The sequence below is a fragment of the Odocoileus virginianus genome, unplaced genomic scaffold (assembly GCF_023699985.2).
Source record: "Odocoileus virginianus isolate 20LAN1187 ecotype Illinois unplaced genomic scaffold, Ovbor_1.2 Unplaced_Scaffold_1, whole genome shotgun sequence".
Classification (NCBI taxonomy): Eukaryota; Metazoa; Chordata; class Mammalia; order Artiodactyla; family Cervidae; genus Odocoileus; species Odocoileus virginianus.
The window spans coordinates 3,232,567-3,250,892 of NW_027224263.1; the positions used below are offsets into that span (position 1 = coordinate 3,232,567).

Genomic DNA, 18,326 nt, shown 5'->3' on the forward strand with positions numbered 1-18,326 from the left:
TTACCAAACCTTTTATTAGAGTTGCTAATGAGAAACTAAATCGACCCAATTAATTTCATCTCTTTCCCCCTTCCCCGGCCCCCATTTTGGAGCTGTCTCTGAGCAGGGAAATAGCCTCAAACCAGAGGGAGGGGGCAAAAAGTAGAGAGCCCAGCAGATCCTTGGATATTTGAGAGTGGTGTAAATGACTTTCTGATTTACTAAGTCATTAAAGTGTGAGGTAGGGGAAAATATACCCCATTTGTTGCTTCAAATAGCTCCTTGGAATAGCCACTTAGTCTCTTACCTTAGGTGAATAACTTTCTGCTGAATGAGGGGTAGTGGGTCCCGATTTCATAAGTCTCTTAACTTGGACAGCTCCTAAGGAGAAGGGGTATTTAACCCTGTTTCCCTCCCTTGATTTCCCAAAATGGGCTCAGTCTTTCAGTGCAGTGTTTTAAAAGTAACATTTATTGGTTTTTATTTCATTATTATGGGAGTTGTAATTCTCATTATAGAAAATGCAAAAACACACAAAAAGAAAATAAACACCATCACCAAGAAATTATTTTGGTTACTGCCCTCTTTTTTTTTAAATAAGCAGAGACCATATTTTGTTTTTTGTTTTGTTTTTTACTGTATCTTTTCTAAACTTAATTCAATTTATATGTGTTTGTACATATAAAATACATAAATATAATTGCTGGATTTATTTTTTTCTTTTTTTAGTAGTCCTCCCCTGCCCCTCATTTTCCTTGTTTGGTATGGCCTTTGCCCTATCTTTCCACATTGTCCCTGTATATTACCAAACCAGTATGTATCCTTCTATATTTTTCTTCATGCTTGTAGGTACACACACACACACACACACACACACACACACACAAATGGGTTTTGGAACGTTCTGTTGTTTTTGTTCATTGTTTTACAAAAATAGAATCCTATATATACATCCTACTTATTTTCACTCAACAACATCCCATGAAAATCTATCAAAGCCTCTTGGTACAGCTCTTTGTCTTTCAAAAGGCTAGAAAATATTTTGTGGATGCACAATTTATATAGCCATTTCCCTATTAATGAGCATATATATTCTTTCCAGATTTTGGCCACTACAGTCCATGCTGAATTTAAACATCATTGTGCTTATGCCCTTATATACTAGTGCTTTCAATTTATACACATGTACACACACACACACACACACACACACACACACACACAAATGTTTATTTGCAAATAAATATTTGTTACCATATCAATTTATAAAAACAGGCTGTTATAATTCACTTTTTCTCTTTGTATGTAATATATGAGATTATTCTTTTTTTCACATCCTTATCAGCATAAGGTTTTATGGTTCTTTTATAATTTTGACAGCTTAATGGATGTATTTACTTGGCTAATAATGCATTTCAGTATTCTCTCATTTTTGTCCAGTTGGATTTGCTCTTTGAATTGTCTGCTCATATTATCTACCCATTTCCTAGGGGTTGTTTATATTTTTTTTAACTTGTAAGGCCTCTTTGTATATTTTGGATATTGGCCCTCAGGCTACCATCTTTATTATAGACATATTTCCCAAATCTGTATGTGTTGATTTTACTGATGGTATATTTTGCCACATAATTTTTTCTATATACTTTTTTCATATCCAAATATGATAATTTTTTTATAGCTTTTGGGTTCCCAGTCTTTGTTGAGACTGTTTTCTCAAAGATGGATAACCAGTGGTAGTAGCATAATATGTTAAGTAATTCCTACTTTCCCTTGTAAATTGAACTACTATCTTTGTCATTAAACTTTTTATATACAAGGATCCATTTATGAATTCTCTTGTTTTGTTTTATCTGTGTGTCTTATTTACCTTAGTCATGTTGATTAGGTTAAATTAGCTTAAAAATATTTATCTTGGCATTTTTTCTTTATACACATTTTAATATCATTTAATCAGTCCTCCAACCCCATCCTATTGTGATTCTAATTAGAACTGCATTAAATTTATATTTCAATTTTGTAAGAATCATTTTTTTAAATACATAGCTCTTTTTGTCTAAGAAATGGTTATTTCTTTCCTCCTGTTCATATCTTATTTTATACCTTTCTTGATACATTTATTCTAAAGAATTAAGAGCTTTTTTGTTCATTAGGAGTGCAATATTGTCCTCCTTTCCATTCCTAAATGCCTCTTGCTAGAATAGAAGAAGTTTATTAATTTTAAAAATACTTTTCATATCTAGCTATTTTACCAAATTGTCTTGTTAGCTCCAGTAACTTTTATTTTAGTTTTATCTTTTTTTTTTTTACCAGATTGCAGCAGGTTTAATAGTGGCCCCCAAAGGTATGCCCAAGTTGTAACCCCCAGAACCTGCAAAGGTGACCTTATTTGGAAAAACAATCTTTGCACATGTAATTGTGGATTTTGAGATGAGATCACCCTGGATTTAGGGTGGGCCCTTGTATGTTTGTTTGTACTCAATCATGTCTGACTCTGTGACTCTATGGACTGTAGCCCACCAGGCTCCCCTGTCCATAGCATTTTTTTTTATATACATAAAATTTTACAGGCAAGAATACTGGAATGGGTAGTTTATCTTTTCTTTCCAATGGTTATTCTAATTATTTAATTTTCTTCTATTTTTCGCTAGAAACTCAAAGACAGCATTAAATAAAAATGATGCTGGTGGGCCACTTTGTCTATAACCAATTTTAAATAGAAATGTTTTCTGTGTTTTTCCATATTTGCTGTTGGTATTTTTAAATAGTTTCCACATTTACTTTGTGATTTTTTATTTTTTTTTACTTTGTGATATTTTAAAAAGGAATGTTTTTGTATTTTATCAAATGCTTTTTCAATGATTTCTGATTTTTTTCTAATTTAAGTTTTTTATATAGTGAATTATGTCATTAGATGTCTGGTTTTGACTAACTCTTATGTTGCTGAAATAATGTAATAATATATTACTATTTTGATACATTGTTGGATTCTATTTGTCAATCTTTTATTTAGAGCCTGGCCTCAGTATTCATAAGTGAGATTGGAGTCATTTTTTTATTGGATTCTTTTCTTCAGGTTTAAGGATTAAAATTATGTAGGTTACGTAAAATGAACTGCAGAATTTTCCTTCTTTTCTCTGGCCTGGAATACTTTAACTACCCTTAGAAATTTTGTGGTATTTTTTTGTTTGTTTGTTTTTTGAGATCAGATAAAAGTCAACTGTAAAACCCAAATATGAAGTCTCAGTGCCTTTTTCAATGGGTAGACCCTTAATCACCTTTCCAGTGTTTTATGTGGTAAATCATATATTCAAATCATTTTGGGTAAATTTTGGTCATTTGTATTTTTCTAGGAGTTATCTATTCTAAGTTCTCAAAAATATTGCCATGAACTTAGCTGAGCATATAGTTCTATAATTGAAGAAGCCTTTCTCCTCATTGTAGTCATATTTTTCTTTCTTGGGCTTAGTCATGTCTGACTTTATATTCTGTCTCATATTTTATATATAAGCACTTTTATCTATTCTTGGTGGCTTTATAGAACCTGGTTTTGGATATATTTATCCCTTTTACCTTATTTTGTATATATATATATATATATATATTTTTTTTTTGAAGCAGGGGGCTTCCCTTGTGGCTCAGCTTGTAAAGAATCTGCCTGCAATGTGGGAGACCTGGGTTTGATTCCTGGGTTGGGAAGATCTCTGGAGAAGGGAAAGGCTACCCACTCCAGTATTCTGGCCTGGAGAATTCCATGGACTGTATAGTCTATGGGGTCACAAAGAGTTGGACACGACTGAGCGACTTTCACTTTCACTTTTCATATGTATTTACTTAATTTTCAACTTTTTATATTTATTTTCTTTTCCTGTTTTTTGCCTAATCTCTCAAGATTTATGCTTATTTCTTTACTTTTTGTCTTCTTTAATTGTAGTTTTTTATTCTGCTTTTTTTCACTTGATGATATCACAGGTTTTCCCCTATTTTATCATGTATTTACATTGTTCACATCATTTTTTTTTGTTCACATCATTTTTAAATGAAATTTTATATTTTGAGAAACTATGTAAAATAAAATATAACAAATATCATTATGATGTAGAAGTTATAAGAAAAATAGAGAGATCCCATATACCCTTTAATTAGTTTCCTCCAGTTGTAACCTATTGCAAAAGTGTGCTATGATATCACAACCATACAGTCAAGACAAAGAATAGTTTCATCACCATGAGGATCCCTCCTATTGTCCTTTTAAAGCCAGGTTCATTCCCTCCCACTTGCATGTTTTCTCTGACCCCTGGCAACTCATCTGTTCTCCATGTCTTTAAATTTGTCATTTCAAAAATGTTGATATAAATATAGTCGTATGGTATGTCACCTTTGGGATTAGCTTTTTTTAAATTTGGCATAATTCCTTGGAGGTTCATCCAAGTTGTTAACCATACACATAATTTTTCATGGGTACTTATTATTCCACTGTGAAAATCCTCTATGCAGTGTGAAGTTGACAATCATTGTTTTAGAAAGTAGATAGTACAGCTCTGTTTACTGTTCTCAAAGGACTTTGTCTTAAAGGATCTTATCTAATCCTTCAACTAATGTCAGATAGGGAGTACATTTTATCCACATGACAAATAAAGCAGTTGGGGCCAAGAGATTTTAAATAACTTGGCTAAGATTACATGCTTTTAAACTGGTGTTGGAGAATACTCGTGAGAGTCCCTTGAACTGCAAGGAGATCCAACCAGCCAATCCTAAAGGAAATCAACCCTGAATATTCATTGGAAAGGACTGATGCTGAAGCTGAAACTCCAATACTTTGGTCACCTGATGCGAAGAACTGACTCATTTGAAAAGACCCTGATTCTGGGAAAGATTGAAGGCAGGAGGAGAAGGGGACGACAGAGGATGAGATGGTTGGATGGCATCACCAACTCAATGGACATGAGTTTGAGTAAGCTCTGGAAGTTGGTGATGGACAGGGAAGCCTGGTGTGCTGCAGTTCATGGGGTCACAAAGAGTAGGACACAACTGAGTGACTGAACTGAAGATTACATAGTGGCAGAGTCAGGATTCTGTTTCTTCCTCTTCCTGCTAATGCTTTTAATTGAATTTGTTGTGTCTAGTCAAGGTGGGGAACATTTAACATGGATATCTCATTTAGTCCTCCCAGCACACCTATGTGAGAGGTACAAACAGTATCCTCAGTTAGATCAAGGCAACAGGCCCTGAAAGTTTATGTGATTTAAGTGGCTTGTAAGTGATGTAGGTGAGATTCGATTCAGTATCTCTCTGACTGCAGAACCAGTGCTCCTAATTGCTGCCTTATGTTGCTTAAGGGAGTATTTTCTGTTCTTTTGGTACTATTGAAAGAAAGGCTTAACAACCATGATAACATCTGATTTAAAATTTCATAAATTTCAGTGTACACAGACAGGCCCTGCCGTGGGTGCACTGACTAGTGCTACCTACTCACCTCTTGTTTTTTCTAGCAGCCCTTTGCTGTGGCAGCCACACATGAGTTTGTTTGCTTCCCAGCGAAGCAGGGGCTAGCATGCTCTGCATGGAGGCATGCCCAGTCACTGCAGGAAAGGGGTATGGTGTGCCCAGCAGGCTGCAAGAACTGTGCTGGGCAGGGGCCGGCAATTCTCTTTAGGGTGGGGAAGGAGCGGAACTCTCCACAGGGTTCTCACTGCACTTGACAAGAGGGAATGATGGTTCCCCAGTGTTCTGGCTGGGTCCCAGAGTGGGACCCAAAGTGTCCCCTTTATGTGCCCCACAGTTGACATGTGACCTGCTTAGTCAGCTGCTGTAACTGGCTGCCCAAGGGAAAAACATGTGCCTCGAACGTGGAGCCTCCACTGCAGCAACTTTGGGCATGGTTGACTTCCATGCCAGAATGCCAGCCTGGCAGCATTTTGCCCCTTATCCCCCAATCCGTTCCCAGCTCTTCCATGCTGTGGATGCATGTTGTATTGAGTCTGTATGGGCAGTGTTGGTCTATGTCTCTGAGTCTGAGCCATTTTCTTTTTATTCATTTGGCTGTTTTGAGTGATTCTTATCTGAAGGGCTGTCTATCATCTTCAACATCCAAGCCACACAATTCTTTCTCCCACTCAAGTTTGAGTATTATATCCTTAGAGGCCATTCTGTGCTTTCTCTCCTGCTACTGACTTCAAAAAAGGTACCTTTTGCAGCTACCTTTAGGGAAAATGCCCTGTTGCATAATATGAGTCAGCCTGCCTTTCGAGTTCTTAATAAATAAGATTCTCTTTTGCCACCCAAAAAAAGGAAAGAGAGCAGGTACTCCCCAGCTCCTCTGGTAGCTTTTTTCTTTCTTTTTGCCCCTTTCCTCATTTTTTTCTGCTTCAAATTTCATTATAGAAAATTCCAAACAGATACCTACTATGCTTATTACATATTACATATTTTAATTAGGGAAATGTCACTTTTTTGGTTATTTTTTTTGTTTGTTTTTATATGAAATTATTTCTCCTCTTGTGGATCTGAATGAGTTGTCCATATATAAAGAGTATTAATCCTTTATCACCTTTGCAGTAAATGTTTTCCCCAGACTGCCTTCTAACTTGTTGACAATGCTTTTGATGTATATTCTACATTTTTATTGGTCACATTGATTGGTTTCTGCACTACCTTCAGACCATGGTTATTTCTTCCAGTGCTTTTATGCTTGAAGAGATTTACCATTCTAAGATCAGGTAGACAATCTAGCTTTTTAATCTGTTTTTAAATATTTTAGCTGTCAGTTCATCTAAAATTCATTTTGTGCATAGTATGAGGTAGGGATGTAGAATATTTTTGCTCAAATTGTAACTCATTTGAGCACTGTTTGTTGATTAACTATTTCCCTATGGTTACTGCTGTTACACTTTTATCATACATAAATTCTTATATATGCTAGCATAGGGGAGCAAAATTTGCTACCCTGTCACTTTGGCATGAGGATTAATTTACGTATGTTCTTAGTTTTAAGATTAACAGAAGACTCAGAAAGTCTTTCTTTTTACCTCCTTCTTAGCTGCCTAAAGTATAATAAAGGGCTTATTTTTGACATAGTGCTCTCACCAGAAATAATGTACAGAGGATGAGCTAGGTGTGGTGGGGGAAACTCCGAATTTTCTCTGTGTCTCATTCTCTTCATGGCTCAGCAAACATTTGTTTACCAAATGTTTGTTTTCCCATCTCCATTTGACTTGCCTTTCTCCCCTTTTAAGTGCCAAACCCCTACCTCTATCATCCTGTTTTGTCTTTATTTATGTATTTTTATTGAAATATAGTTGACTTAAAATGTTAATTCCTATTGTACAGCAAAGTATTTGGTTATGCGCACACACACGCACACACATATTCTTTTCCGTTATGGTTTATCATAGGATATTTTGTAAGTTGGAGGATAATTGTTTTACAGTGTTGTGTTAGTTTCTGCTGTACAATGAAGTGAATCACCATGTGTATACGTATATCCCCTCCCTCTTGAGCCTTCTACCCTGCTCCCCATCTCATTCCTCTAGGTCATCACAGAGCGCCAAGCTGATCTTCTTGTGTTGTACAGCACTAGCTATCTGTTTTACACATGGTAGTGTATATATGTCAATGCTACTCTCTCAGTTCATCCCACCCTCTCCTTCCCTTACTGTGTTCACAAGTCTGTTCTCTAAGATGGTATTTACGCTGAGGGTTTCAGTTGTTTTGGCAAGTTACTCAGTTCTCCTGAGTCTCTCCCTGGTATACATGTCATTAAACTTTTTTATGATTTTCTCCTGTTAATTGGTCTCACGTCAATTGAATTCTTAGACTAGCCAGAAGAGCCCAGAAGAGCAGAGGAAATTTTCTTCCTCCCTGACACTGAGGTTTATTTGGATGGCTTGTTATCCTGTTCTGTCAGTGTCTCTGTTGGGTTTGCCACCAATTTCAGACTCTTGTATTTGCAGCAGCTAGCAGGCCAGATTTCTCTTCACCATTCTTCCCAGACTGTTACTTTACTCACACTTTTTTCATAGCACATCTGAACCATTTTTTTTCCCTTCCAGATGAACTTAAAATGCTTTTGTCAGACTCTTCCCCCAAATCCTGTTATTTTGATTGGAATTACTTTAAATATAAAATTTCATTAATGTCCTTACCATAATGAGTCTCTCTAAGGAAAGACAAGGTAGATTTCTTAGTTTATTTCTTGTATGTTATTTAGAAGTGTGTGCAGATTGTATATCCCACAGATTTCTTATTAATGTCATTTCTGGAGAGTTTATAGTTTATGATATGATTTATTTTATGTTCAAATTGATTATTACTGGTACATAGGAGAGATTTTGATTTTATGTGTTTATTTTATATTTGACCACTATGCTTAACTCTTCTAGTAGTTTTTCAATTAGTTCACTTTATTTTGGAAATTAAGAGTATCAACTCTGGTATGATAACTTAGTCTTCTTTTAAAGAGCAAAACATTTTTCAAGCCTGATTGTTTTAGCTAGAACTTCCTGGACAGTGTTAAATGATAGTAGTATTGGCAGGAATTCTTGCCTTGTTTATGATTTTAATGGAAACGTTCCTAGTGTTTTCACTTTTAATTCTGATGTTGGTTATTGGTTAAAATTAAACATCCTTTATAATGTTAAAGAATTATCTTATTTTTAAATCACCACCCCCCCCACTTTAAAATCAGGAATGGTTGTTGAATTTAGCTAATGGTTTTTGAAAGTCTATTGAGAGGTTCATTTGGGTTTTCTCCTTTGATCTCCCCGTTTCATCTGTTACATTAATAGATTTTCTAATAACCTTTGTCACATTTCTATGGTCAGCTTTCCATTTCCTCTGCGTACTTGGGAGAGGTTCAGATTTGGCCTCCATACTATGAGTTGATATATTTTGCTTTTTGCCATCTCCAATGTGAAGTTTAACTCTGCTGCTACAATATTTTTTGTAATTCTTCCTTGGTTTGCTAAACTCTCTTTTCCGTCCAGTTTTGTTATCTTTCTTTCTTGATATATTTTATTCCAGTGGCTTTCTATACTTGTTTCATAGAGTTCATGTTTTCTTGTATTCTTTTGAGGATGCAATTTTCTAAAATATTTCTTCTGATTCCGACACTAAATGAAGGCTTTTGTGCTTCCTACAACTCTTCAGAATGCTATACATTTCCCTTCTGCTGCTAGAGGTTTTCATAGGAAGCATGCAATCTGTGGTGTATGTTGATGCATATTTGAAGGAAGATTGATTTAGGCTTTGTTAAAGATATAGAGTATGTGGATTTCATTTGACTCTCCTCTTATTCTCTTTGGCATTGGCTAGAACCCCTTCTCAGCCCCACTCCTGGTGGCCAGGTTGATGCACCAAGCTTCCAGCCTGTTTCCCAGTGTCTAGCAGCTTCATCGGAGAAGGCAATGGCAACCCACTCCAGTACTCTTGCCTGGAAAATCCCATGGACGGAGGAGCCTGGTGGGCTGCAGTCCATGGGGTCATGAAGAGTCAGACACGACTGAGTGACTTCACTTTCACTTTTCACTTTCATGCATTGGAGAAGGAAATGGCAACCCACTCCAGTGTTTTTGCCTGGAGAATCCCAGAGGCGGGGAGTCTGGTGGGCTGCCCGTCTGTGGGGTCACACAGAGTCAGACACGACTGAAGCTACTTAGCAGCAGCCACAGCTTCATCTGGTGGGTTTTGCTGGACCCATATGGAATCGCTTATTCCTACTTATTAGATTCTCTGACACTCTGAACATATAAACTGGATGAACTGCAGCCTCCCATATGCATTGGTACCTGAGTTTTACTTGTGAAGTTTGCCATTCCCAGAATGCAGTGTGAAAGCACCAAAGCGATCACTTCATCCCTTTTGGTGTATGGGAGGAGTCTCCGAATGGATATAGACCGGCTTGGGGAGTTGTTGATTTCCCTTGCAAATGGTAGCCCTGGAGTGGAGGCATGGCTGGTTTTGCCAGTTATGTGATGAACTCTCCATTGCTAAGCTGTGAGGCTGACTGTGGTATAACCACTCAGTGTTTTACTGTCTTGTTTCAGATTTCTGCTGCAAGACTTGGCCCCAAATTGTTTTTTCCTCATTTCAGCATTAGTTTTAATGTTAATGGAGATTTCTCCCAGATAATCACAGTAGGATGCCCATCAGTCTAAATTTTAAGTAATTTGGGGGGGTTTTCTCATTCTCTGTATCTTGATATGTATTTCAGTGGGGGAGCTAGGAGAAGCTGTGTTAGAGGTAGTTAAGCAAATACTATTTTAAACTATAAATCCAATGTGTGTGTGTGTGAATACTTTTTTTTTTAAATTTTGGCCATGCTGCCTAGCTTGTGGGATCTTAGTTCCCTGACCAGGGGTTGAACCCATGCCCTTGGCAGTGAAAGCATGGAGTTCTAACCACTGGACCACCAGGGAATTCCTTATGTTTTGGTTTAGATCAGAGATCAGCAACCTTTTCCTGTAAAGGGCCAGATAGTAAATGTTTTGGACGTTGTAGGTGATCTGATCTGATCTTTGTTTTAACTCCATAAGTACTGTTGGAGCTTGAAAGTAGCATAGACCAGTACTGTTTGTATACAAATGAGTTTGGCAGTATTCTAATCAAACTTTTCAAAAACAGGAGGACCAGCTGAAAAAGTTCTGGAGATGGGTGACGGTGATGGTTGTACAACACTGTGAAGGTACTTGATGCCTCTGAACTATATACTTAAAAATGGTTAAGATAGGGGCTTCTCTGGTGGCTCAGTGATACAGAATCCGCCCACCAATGCAGGAGACTCGAGTTTGATCCCCGATCTAGGAAGATTCCATATGCTGTGGAGCAACTCAGCCCATTGGTCACAGTTATTGAGCCTGTACTCTAGAGCCCGGAAAAAGCAACTATTGGCCCCAAGTGCCACAACTACTAAAGCTTGGAGCCCTTGAGCCTGTGCTCTGCAACAAAAGAAGCCACTGCAATGAGAAGCCTGTGCACAGCAATGAAGAGTAGCCCCTGCTTGCTGCAACTAGAGAAAAGCCCATGCAGCAACAAAGACCCAGCACAGCCAAAAATAAATAAATTTTAAAAATTAGCATACAGAAAGAGAGAGGAAAGAGGAAATTCCATGCCTACAGTAAGAGGGGGACTTTGCTCGAAGCTTCAAGGCAGTGAGACAGATTTCTGGAGTAGCAGTTAAAAGGCATATCAGAGTTAGAGGGGGGTGGAGTTCGGGAACTTCACAGTTCATCCTCGTAATAGCATCCCATGCTCTTTAGGAATAGAGATACATAGAGCTGACAGTCACACTTTTTGGTGTAAGGATCAGAGCAGGGATTTTTTTTGTCCTTGCGAGAGGCTTGGGGAACCTCTGCAGCTGTCACAAGGGTTCATATCAGATGCAACTGAAAAGCCAGCCCGGCCTTTGTTCTTTGTGACTAGTGATGCTTCCTGTAGATGACCTGCTCTCTTCCCAAGGCTGGAAGATCCTGGGTTTTCAGTTATTAACCACAACAGGCTCACTAGATAAAGAGAAGCAGCCGCTAGTCTGAATCAGCTGCTATGGTGCCTCTTTACCAGGATCTGCCACTGGGATTTACCCGTCAGCTGGAGACCAGGGCCCTTGGCCTCTGAAAACAGTGCTGCCCTTGGGCTCCAGGCCACATTTCCTTCGGTGGTGTGGACAGACTCCTCCTCCCCAGCTCTCGCCCTGGCAGCCCTCAGCTTTTCCCAGACCTGGAAACAAAGAGCCTAAAGTTTAGCCGTGCATGGCCTCCCATCTCCACAGGGGAAGCAGGTGTGTCTAATGCTGCTCTTGGAGCAGAGTTAGCATACCCACATCCATTTACATGATCCTCCCCGTCTAAAGAGCTTCCTTGGTGGCTTAGATGGTGAAGAATCTGCCTGCAATGCAGGAGACCCAGGTTTGATTCCTGGCTCAGGAAGATCCCCTGGAGAAGGAAATGGCTACCCACTCCAGTATCTTGCCTGGAGAATCCCATGGACAGAGGAGCCTGGCAGGCTACAGTCCATGGGATTGCAAAGAGTCAGACACGACTGAGTGACTAACACTAACTACCCCATCTGAAGGTGACGCTGGAGGAAATCTAAGAGGTCTCCATGGCAGCTGAGTGGTGGGGCTGGTGCTGCAGGACCACCAGTCACGGGACCTGCAGCTGTGGCCAGGAGCAGCCTTGGGCAGTGCTGGGTGGTTTGAGAGCTTTCTGGTCTCTGTTGGAATCTGTTCTCCAAGCCGAAGGAAGGTGTTATTATCACTGGGTGTCAAGCACTCACTCCCCCTGCCCAGTCTCCATGGGTCCCGCCACCATAGAGGGCTTGAGTGCTGGCAGCCTCTTAGTTTTCAGCTTGCTCTTTGGAGTCCAGGCTGCTGTTTTTAGAAAAGGATGGAATTCTTGGTTTCACAAGGGGCTAGGAGCCCACTGGCTCCATGGTAAAGAATCCACCTGCAATGCAGGCGATGCAGGTTTGATCCTCAGGTCAGGAAGATCCCCTGGAGGAGGGCATGGCAACCCACTCCAGTATTCTCACCTGGAGAATCCTATGGACAGAGGAGCCTGACCGGCTGCAGTCCATGGGTTGCAGAGTTGGACACGACTGAGCAGGCACACATGCACACACAGAGTGCTGTACTTAGAGAAACCAGCCTTTTGGGATGCTCCTCTCTCTGAACTGGGGTATTTTGAAGGAATAGATGAAGGAAAAGGAAACTAACTGGCTTTGGGTTGTTATCAGGTAGCTTAGCTGCCTTGCACACACCCACTGCTTAATGTGCCTGGTTTTCTGATTGTGCACTCGTGAGGGTGGGAGTACTTATGGAAGGAGTCACTGATCTGTGCACTTGGAATGGCAGAGAGCTCTTCCCCTACCCCACCCCAGGTGAGAAAAGTGCATAGCCTGGAGCTGGCCTACGTCTGTGCCTCAGAAAGTATAGGGTATGAGGATCCCTGCCCCCAATACTGAACCCCTTCAATCTGTTTGTTTTCATGTACACATGGGAGTAGTGGATCTTCGATGCAGGAAAAATTATTTGGTCATGAGTGTCTGCTGACTCAGTCTGGAGAGGCTTTTAAAGGAGATGAGATGAAATTTCATCCGTGCCACAGAGAGCAGGGGGGTGCACTGCTGGGTGGAGAGAGGACTGTAAGCCGGGTGTGAGCCAAGATAGGTGAGGGAAGCATGGGGGTGCATAAGGGCAATTAGGACAACCTGACATGTGATCTTGGCATTGCAAGATTGATGCCCTGTTGGCCTTGTGGCACACGATATTATGAGAGTTCAGTAGCCTCGTGACCATCTCTTTTTCTAGATCCCATTCCAATTTTTAAGCAGCAGGATTCTCCCCAGAGACTCCTATCTCTAGAACTGTCCTGAGTTCATGAGCTTGGCTCAGGCTGAACCTGTTGTAATGTGACTGGTTTCGCCATCTATCTCAGCACCCCCTTTCCTAGTGTGCAACAGACCAGCTGCTTCAGAACCCCCAAAGGAACAGCCTTTTTGCATCTTCACCTGGTCTAGCTTTGGACTTATTCCTAAAAAAGGTGTTTGGGAAGCTGCCTCTGACCTGAGCAGCTTTCTTAAGACTCTGTTCTGGGCAAGGGAGAGGAAATCCTACATATGAATGCTGCTGATGTCAGCGGGAAAGAGATCAGGAACCTAGAAAATCCATAGTAAATAAGCAGCAATTCAAGGAGCCCGATTTCCTTTCTGATGCAGAAGCTTCTCTGGTGTCTTCTGTCCTGGGAGCCACTGCCAGGTAGCTGCCTTGTGACTCTACATATTTTTCCTTAATGCTCTTAATGCTCAGGAAGAAAGAAGGTGCTTTCAGATTATTCACAGCTCTCCTTCCCTTCCATACACAGCAGAAGCAGCCTTTCTCTCCATATGTACATACTCAGTTTTGTTCTCTCCTGGGGACTTTGACTTCTACAGTCTTGGTCCATAATTTCTGATTCAGCATTTTCATTTCCTCAAATTCTCTCCTGAAGTCTCTCTGAAGGTTTTTGGAGCAGGGACTGCTTTGGGTTTTTTGTTTTTTCTTCCTCCCTGGGCTGTTCTGCTTTCAACATGTGTTTGGGTGTATACTATTTCCTGGTAAAAGCAAGGCTGGGGATACAGATGACTTTTCCCATCTGGGAATCATGGAAAAGAGTTCTTAGCAGAGGAATGGGGACTGATCATTTTTGGGCGTCTCTGTACTTTGTTAGCTCACCTAGTCCTTTTGGAAGCCAAATTCAGAACCTACTCTGCTAAATATTGGACAAAGTAATTCTAAGAGGGAAAATTCATACAACATAATAGATAAGGTTTAGGTAAGCTATGTAGGGGTTGTGCAGTGGGTAATGAAAAAGTAGGGGGACTTCACTGATGGTCAAATAGTTAGGATTCCATGCTTCCACTGCAGGGTGCAAGGGTTCAGTCCCTGGTCTGGGAACTAAGATCCTGCATGCCGTGTAGTGCAGCAAAAAAAAAAAAAAAAAAGAAAGAAAAGTAAGGAGACATGAAGAAGAATATTTCATTCTCATTATAAAAATAATCCATGCTCACTATAAGGAAAGCATCAAATGTTACAGAAAATAAGAATAACTGAAACCTCCATTAATGTGTTGGTGTAGTTTTCTCCCAGTCTTCTGTGTATATATGCCTTTTTTTTTAATTGAGATTATTCTATACATGCTACTTTGCAATATATTAAAAGCTAATATGCCATGATTATTTCCCCATGCTATTAAATATTCTTCTAAACAGAATTTCTAATGACTGCATAGTATTTCATCATTTGAGTGGACATAATACGATGTATTTAAACCGTGCTCTGTTATTTGACATTTGGTTTGTTGGATAGATGTGATTTGCTGAAATCTTGAAGAGAACAATGGAAGTAGATGGCTTATGTTATAGATGTGGTTCTGCTACTTCTTAAACCTTCTGAGCAAGGCTTAAAGTCTTAGCATCTATTTCCTCATTTGTCAAAGAAGGCCATGAATAGTAACTACTTCTTGGGTGGTGACAGTTAGATGAGCGATGATCCATGTGAATCTCTTAGCATGAAACCTCACATAGACTAAGTAATCAATAGGTATTAATAATAACAGAATTATCCTTGTCCTGATGCTTTACCATATGTGTACTTACTTCACTGTTAGACTTAGGATCCCAGGGAAGGAATATTGCATTTACACAGATAAGTAGAATTTCAGAATGAAAACTGCCTTCAGATAAGTAACGCCTTTTATTAGGTGCCTAACAGATATCCCACAGAACCCCCGCGTTCAGTTCTTTTGGGTATATGCTCAGAATTGAAATTGCTGGATCATGTAATATTTCTATTTTTAATTTTTGGAAGAGCTGCCATACTCTTTTGCACAGCAGCTATACCATTTTATAGTCCCACCAACAGTGTGTAAGAGTTCCAATTTGTCCATATCTTTGCCAACATTTGTTATTTTCTGTTTTTCATAGTAGCCATTCTTATGCAGGACTTCCCTGGTGGCTCAGACGGTAAAGCGTCTGCCTACAATGCGGGAGACCCAGGTTCAATCCCTGGGTTGGGAAGATCTGGAGAAGGAAATGGCAACCCACTCCAGTACTCTTGCCTGGAAAATCCCATGGATGGAGAAGCCTGGTAGGCTACAGTCCATGGGGTTACAAGAGTTAGACACGACTGAACGACTTCACTTTCACTTTCATTCTAATGGTGTAAGATAGTATCTTGCTATGATTTTAATCTGCATTTCATTTTCTACTTTCCCTTGTGATTTCTTCTTTGTTGATTTTAAGAATGTTTTTATTTTTACAAATTTGTAAATTTTCCCATTTTACAGTTGACTCTTGGATAACATGGTTTGTACTGCATGAGTCCACGTATACATGGATTTTTTTTTCAATAAATACTATAATACTACACAATTTGCAGTTGGTTAGGTCGGTGGATGTGAAACTTTGGTTGCAGAGGGCCAACTATAGAGTTATATGCAGATTTCCATTGCATGGGGTATTGGTGCTCCTAACCCCACACCTCATATTGTTCAAGGGTCACCTGTACTTTTGTTAATGATTTCTAACTTTATCCTGTTATGGTTAGGGAAGATATTTTGTGTAATATCTATCTTTTAACATTTATTGAAATAGTTTGCCACCTGATCTATGGTCTATCCTGGAAAATGACCCACATGCACTTGAGAATAGAAATTTTGTTGTCCCGTAAAATAAAGTGTTTGTTATGAAAAAAAGTGTTTTGTCATAAAACACTTTACAAAACAAAGTGTTTGTTATAAAGTATATGTTTGTTAGATCTAGTTGGTTATTGTGTCATTCAAGTCCTCGAATTTCTTTTCTTCTGCCTGACTGTTCTATCTATTGTTGAGAGTGGAGTATTGAAGTCTACAACTCCTTTTGTAGAACTGTCTATTCCTTCTGTCAATTTGGTCAATTTTTGCTTCATATATTTTGATAGCCTGTTATCAGGTACATAAGTGTTTGTAATTGTCATGTCCTTGCTGTATTGAAACTTTTACTAGTAAGTAATATTCTTCTTCATCTCTTGTAAACTCTTTTGATTTATAGCTTTTTTGTCTGAGTTTATTATAGCCACTTCTGCTCTCATTACCGTTTGCATGGAATATCCTTTTCCATCCTTTTACTTTCAACCTATTTCTGTCTTTGGATTTAAAGTACATTATCTTGTAGACAGCATATAGTTAGATCATATTTTTTTATCCATTCCACCAATCTCTGTCTTTCATTTGGAGAGTTTAATCCATTTACATTTAAAGTTAATATTGATAAGCAGGGAGTTCTGTCACTTTGCTAATTGTTTTCTATATACGTTATAAACTTTTGTCACGTATTTCTTCTGTTACTGTCCTCTTTTGTGTTTAGCTGATTTTTTTGGTAGTGTAACAGTTTAATACTTGTTTCCTTTTATATGTATTCTGCAACTATTGGGTTGGCCAAAAAGTTAATTTGTGTTTTTCCATAAGCTGTTATAGAAAAGCCTGAATGGGTTTTTTTGGGAACCCAATATTTTCTTTGCAGTTATCATGAAGATTACATATAACATCCTAAATTTATTACTGTTTACATTGAATTTGTATTAGCTTAATTTCAATAATATACAAAAACTCTGTTCCTTTATAGTTTCATCACCACCCCTTTAAGTTAGAGATGTCACAAAATTATATCTCTATACAAATATGCCCCCAAACTTAATCATTTTACATGCATTAGTCTCTTAAATTATATAGGAAGCAAAATGTGGAATTATAAACCAAAGTAATAGTAACACTAGCTTTTAGACTAATGTGTTTTATAGAAATGTATTACTCTACTAAATCATGTAGATAAAATTATTCTTTCAAACTGTTGTTACACTAATACTAGTTTTTATAATTACCCATGTCTTTTCCTTTATGAAGATATTTATTTCTTCATACAGCTTTGATTTACTGTCTGATATGTTCTTTCATTTCAGTCTGCAGGACTCCCTTTAGCATTTCTTGCAAGGCAGGTCAAGTCATAACAAACTCCCTCAGTATTTGCTTTTCTGGAAATGTCTTATTTTCCCTATTTTGAAGGCTAACATTGTTGGATACAGGATTCATGGTTGACAGGTTTTTCTTTTTTTTCCTATTTAGCACTTTGAATATGTATCAGCCCATGCTTTCTGGCCTGCAAAGCTTCTGATGAAAAATCAAATTACAATATCAGTGTGGGTCTATTTCTGGACTGTTCTGTTTTGTTGACTGATATGGCGTTTCTTGGCCAGTATTGTATTGTTTTGATTACTATAATTTTATACGTGTGTGTGTCAGTCGCAAAGTGACTAACACTCAGTTGTGTCTGACTTTGTGACTCCATGGACTGTAGCCTGCCAGGCTTCTCTGTCCATGGAATTCTCCAGGCAGGAATACTGGAGTGGATTGCCATTCCCTTCTCCAGAGGAACTTCCCAACCCAGGGATCAAACCCTGGTCTCCTGCATCGCAGGCAGATTCTTTACCATTTGAGCTACAGGGAAATCTATAATTTTGTATAGTAAGCCTTAAAATCAGGTAGTGATTCTTTTATCTTCTGCTTTTTCAAAATTATTCTAGCTTTTCTTTCTTTGCCCTTTCATATACATTTTAGAGTCAGCTTGCTTTTGTCTACAAAATATCCTTCTATGGTTTTGATTAGAATTGCATTGAATCTATAGATAATTTTGGTGAGAATTGATATCTGTTTTATGTTGAGCCTTTCAATCCTTGAATACAGTATGTCTTTATATATTTAGATTTCTAATTTATTTAATCAGTCTTTTGTAGTTCTTAGCATATAGATTTTGTACATATATTATTAGATTTATACCCCAGTATT

General features: G+C 38.6%; 1 protein-coding gene and 1 non-coding gene across 14 annotated transcripts in view; both read left to right on the forward strand.

Moving 5' to 3' along the window:
- Nucleotides 1-18,326, forward strand: part of TMEM164 (transmembrane protein 164) — a 222,642-nt gene that overhangs the window by 68,080 nt on the left and 136,236 nt on the right. The window lies entirely within an intron of this gene.
- Nucleotides 15,454-15,525, forward strand: TRNAC-ACA (transfer RNA cysteine (anticodon ACA)). Its single transcript has one exon. It is a non-coding gene; the product is annotated as a tRNA-Cys (tRNA).